A 4,773-nucleotide genomic window follows, 5' to 3' on the forward strand; every position below is an offset into this window, starting at 1 on the left:
CTCAGCCAAAAAGGTACTGTAGAAGGGGGGAGGGGGCATTGTGGTGTAGGTTAAGGCTTTCAGGGTCCCAGTGGCACATCCCCACCCGAAAATTCCTAAAGCTCTTCTGGAAAATGGTGTCATGAGATCAACCTCTCAGTGCCCTGCTTTCAAACCAATCGCTCGCTGTGTTCAAGGAGAAAGCAACAATTTTTATAAACAGTTAGTGTGATGTTTCAACGGCTTTACTAACTTAATGAAGGTAAAGGTGTTATACTGTAAAACAGACACTTGAAGGGGAAAACAACTGTCTTCCGAAACCATGTTTGTACCTTTTCCCTTTGCTTCCCTTTTCATAAACCTGACATTCATTTAAAGATAAGAGTAAAAAAAAAGATCTTTACCTATTGGGCAGTAAAGGTTTGCAATCAGTCCATTCGGTAACGCAACACATTGGAATTTATAGCATGCACCTGTTTATGTCCATTGTACATCATCCTCTGGTGCTTGTCTGGTCTGGCTATGGGTCTTACAGTCCCATCAGCAAAGCCAAAACAGTTCTGGAGAGTAGCATCTTTAGCGTGAACCAATCCAGCATAAGTATCCAATGCAAGTGGGTTAAGCAGTCAATCATTCCAGCGAGTTATGCAATGTCCATGGATAATGGTACCGGCACCGGTACTGGTCTGGTGAAATGAGACACCACGTGGCCAAATCTACAAGGACAGGCGAGCTGTCTCAGGAGTATACAAAGGCCTTCCATTCCACTTATTCTGCTTCCCTGCCATACTTTGAAGGATGGTGGAATCTGCAAGGCTTCTGCCAGAGCTGGAAGGTCTTTTTTCTCGAATCTAAATTCGGCCTTACACTCTGCCTCGCTCATGTTGTTCAAGTCAAAGCAAGCATACTCGTAGTAAGGAAAACTTGGATTTCTCGACGAAAACATGTGGTATACCAGCACGAAATCCCCACAAAGTAAAGAATGAGAAGTTGTGAAAAATCTTCAAATGCAGCCATGCTAAGAACAAAAGCGATTGGATCTCAGAAAATACAGCCGATGTACTCGACAAAGTCACAGACGCCATCATGAGAATATTAAGAAAATTATTTTTGGTACAAGAATGACAACATCTGGCCCAGTCCACCTGGGTTGTCACATTGCTGTCACCGCGAAAACGACCACACTCTACGCCCCCTAATTTCAGGTAGGAATGGGATGAAAAAGTGTGCACCATTTTTTGAAGTCCTTGTTCCCTGCAAAGCTCGGCAAATTTGACAATGTTGAGGTGGTGATGTCAGTGCACAGTTCATTGATGGCCCCTGTCCTTGACCCTGGCCAAGTTTGACAAACATGTTTACCTTAAACCTATGCACACGATTTTTGATCCGTCCTTTGAGCCATCATTCAAGAAAAAAAATGTTATAGTGTGGTAGGTAACAAAAGCTTATACAACTTACGTTAATATTCAAGAGAAAAAAAAAACAATCCTCACAGGTTGTTTCTCCAGGTTTCTACTCTATGTTCTGCTCCACTGCGATCAGTCTTACCATCGAGAGCCAACTAAACTTGATTGGGCCATCCCCAAAATACCTTTGTTTCCTATTGTCTTCCCTCTTGTGAAGGTGGGTTAGTTGGGGAAAAATAGGGAATTTAAGATCAAGAACGCGATGGCTGTAAGACGCCACTGGAAGTATAATATCCAGGCAGGGTGCATAGTGCGCATGCCCAAGGCATTTTATCAGTGGAGCCAAATCGCGTCTTGAACGTCATTTGGCAAAGTTGGGCGTTGTGTACAGAACGTGACTATACAATCCTTTTTTTTTGTCCATGAAAATAATGCTTTGTCTACCTTAAACCTATCAGGCTCTCAGTAGAGTTACTTAAAATCTTGGTCCTAGATTGCAGTCAATTTGGAAAGCAAAAATGCGACAGTTAAGACAATTTTCATTGTATATTCACAGGTGAACAGCTGGGTTGAAGTCTTTGATCGGAGTATGTCATCCAAGCCTCAACCTCCCTGGTAAATGTCAACTTTATTATGTCCATTGGAGTCGTTTGAACAAATTCTCGTAATTTTTACGTGTGTTATGTTTGAGAAACGTACTGTGATTTCATTCAGTCTAAGTAGTGAATGTAAGCCTATACTCTTATTTTATTTTTAGCTTGGTGATCTTTTGGTCAAATGGGCATGACCAGGTGTTGTGCATAGAAGTGGTAAATTTAAACCCTTTTACGTCCAAAAAAGGATGGGGATTCTCGTAAACAAACATAAAAGGAAGGTCAGAGCCGAGGAGAAGGCATTTAGACAATATTATCGCTTTAGAAGAAAGTGCAGATGCTGAATCACAGGAATTAAGGGCAGAAAAAAATGAAAAATGTGAAAACGACCGAGCAAAGGCAGAAGATGCGTGATTAAAGGCTATGGAAAAACTGTCCAAGACTAGGAAAAGAGCAAGTGAGAGCGACGAGGGAAAACCCAAACGACAGCAAAGAAGTGGAAGTGATGAGATGGAATTTTTAGTAGATAGGGCTAGGATAAATTATGAATTGAAACAACAAGAGTTTAAAATGTTGAAAAAATGGAAGCAATGGTCAAACAGCAGCTACAAACACAAATGTTTAAAGTTTTACAACAGCAACAACAACAACAAAGTCAACAACAGCTGGTTAACACTCAAATGATGATGATGTAACAACAACAAGAACAGTCAAGGGCAATGATGGCCTTATTGCAGAAATTAACCAATAAGTGATCTATGGATTTGTGTCAGAAGGCAGGTTTTGCAGCATATTTTGCTGCACTGCATATCATTCCCATAAAATAACTACGCACAATAAATGTACTTTACTGTTATGTATCGGTCAAATCAAAGCTTGAATATCCCCCTTACATAGAAGAGAGCCAGAAGAGCAAAATTAATAAATTATGGTCACTTAATTAAGATTCCAGGTGTGGGGGAATTTGATCACCTTAAACGGACCTAGTTTTGGGCATTTGAATGGCTTTCAGTCCTTGGGAGGGAGGAATTTAAACACCCAATAACTGAAAAGTTCAAATGCCCGGAGAGAGGATGATTAAACTTCAATTTGACTGGTACATTAAAGTAGCATAAGCCAACATCTAAAACTACACAGTATGAACATTTTGGAGTGGCTTGTGGATAAAAATATTTTAAAAAATACACTCCTTAATTTGCAGGCCCACGAGATACACATGACATAAAACCACCTTTTGCATTACATTTTCTTTGAGGAGACTTGTATGTTAGCAACTGTTGTTGAATTGTTAAGTTGAAACTTGGTTGTCACCCGCAGCCAGAAAAAGTTGACTGATGTTGTATATGTACACAATTGTTGCCAATTTTTCAAGTGACAAATAATGTATTGTTTTATCACTTGACGGACTTTCCTTGTACCTCTGCTCTGCGTGCAAGTAAGAGGCCTACCTTCCAGGCCATCCGTTGGGTTTTTACATTTCAAACCAATCAACAAAAAGTTAATTACCAGTAAATATGATTTTAAAGGTACTGATTCGTGTGCACATATATGAGCCAAACAATATTTCTCGTGTGCATATCTTAGTTAAACCCTTCATATCTATCCCTTTCACTGATTATTCTTGGCAAAGAAAACATACAGGAAACTTTACTAACCATACCTAGGTAGAAATACAACATGATTCAGTCCAAAAGTCTGGAACTCACAGGGGGAAGGTTAATCACAAAAGGAAATTTCTACCCACAACCCTCTTGTAGAAGCATTTTTGTCACAGGAATTATATATAAAAAACGTATATTATTATCACAAACAGTCCAGTGTGACAAAGCCCTGTTAATTAAAGTAGTCATTTAATGAAGGTGGATCTAGTCCAAAAAAATCAGCTGTTGTGTTTGAATAAAGACAAGTTAAAGCACTTCTTAAAATAGAACATACTATGTGCATTTTTCCTACTTGACTGAATCCAATCGTCAAATTCTTTTTAAACTCTAAAAACTTGAAGTAGTTTACAATATCTCCGAATAACCATTCAACTGATGAGCAAACAGCACTCATGGACTCATTAAACATCTCCATATCTAGCGTTAAAATGCCAACTCTGAAAGGTGCCTGCAAGTGAACCCTGAGTGGGTATGCTGGATCCCCATATACACACATTGCTCTACCAGCAGGGTCAAATGCAAAATTTTGTAAATCATTTTACAGTTCGGAGACTGCCAGCATTCTTGCATCATGCATCGTGCAAAGAAGGAAAGAAGACAGTTTCCACTCTTAAAACAAACTAAGGATATATATTTCATGGTTTATATTCGCTAACATTAAGTCATGCCAGGCTTCACATATAAGTAGCAGGTAGGGCATATGGCATGAAAACAAGAAATTGAATAGGCTATTATAAATTATTAAAAATAATTTCACCAAAAAATAAGGCAAAAGTAAGAGGCATGTGAAATGAAACAAAATTTCCATAAAAATGGCATTGCAGGGAAAACAGGTTGCTTTATGAATAGAAAAATAAATCTGGGGCTTACCTACAGGTCCATGGATATTAGCGATCAGTCCATTGGGAAGCGTGATCGCCTGGAACTTGAGCGCATGTACACGTTTGTGGCCATTATAAACAACTCGCTGGTTTGACATTGGCCAACTAATGGTCTGCACAGTTCTGTCTATAAAGCCGAAACAGTTATCAAGGGCTGCTCCTTTAGAGTGGACGGCATCTGCATACATAGTGGTTAAAGGTGGGTTTAAAATACCATGGTTCCACTGTGTAACCTTGTGCCCATGAGTATTAT

The 4,773-nt window shown here is 39.4% G+C and overlaps 1 pseudogene; it reads right to left on the reverse strand.

The window, feature by feature from the left end:
- Positions 1-3,803: 3,803 nt before the first annotated feature.
- Positions 3,804-4,773, reverse strand: part of LOC138005258 (uncharacterized) — a 1,287-nt pseudogene continuing 317 nt past the window's right edge.

Source organism: Montipora foliosa, chromosome 6 (genome assembly GCF_036669935.1).
Source record: "Montipora foliosa isolate CH-2021 chromosome 6, ASM3666993v2, whole genome shotgun sequence".
Lineage (NCBI taxonomy): Eukaryota > Metazoa > Cnidaria > Anthozoa > Scleractinia > Acroporidae > Montipora > Montipora foliosa.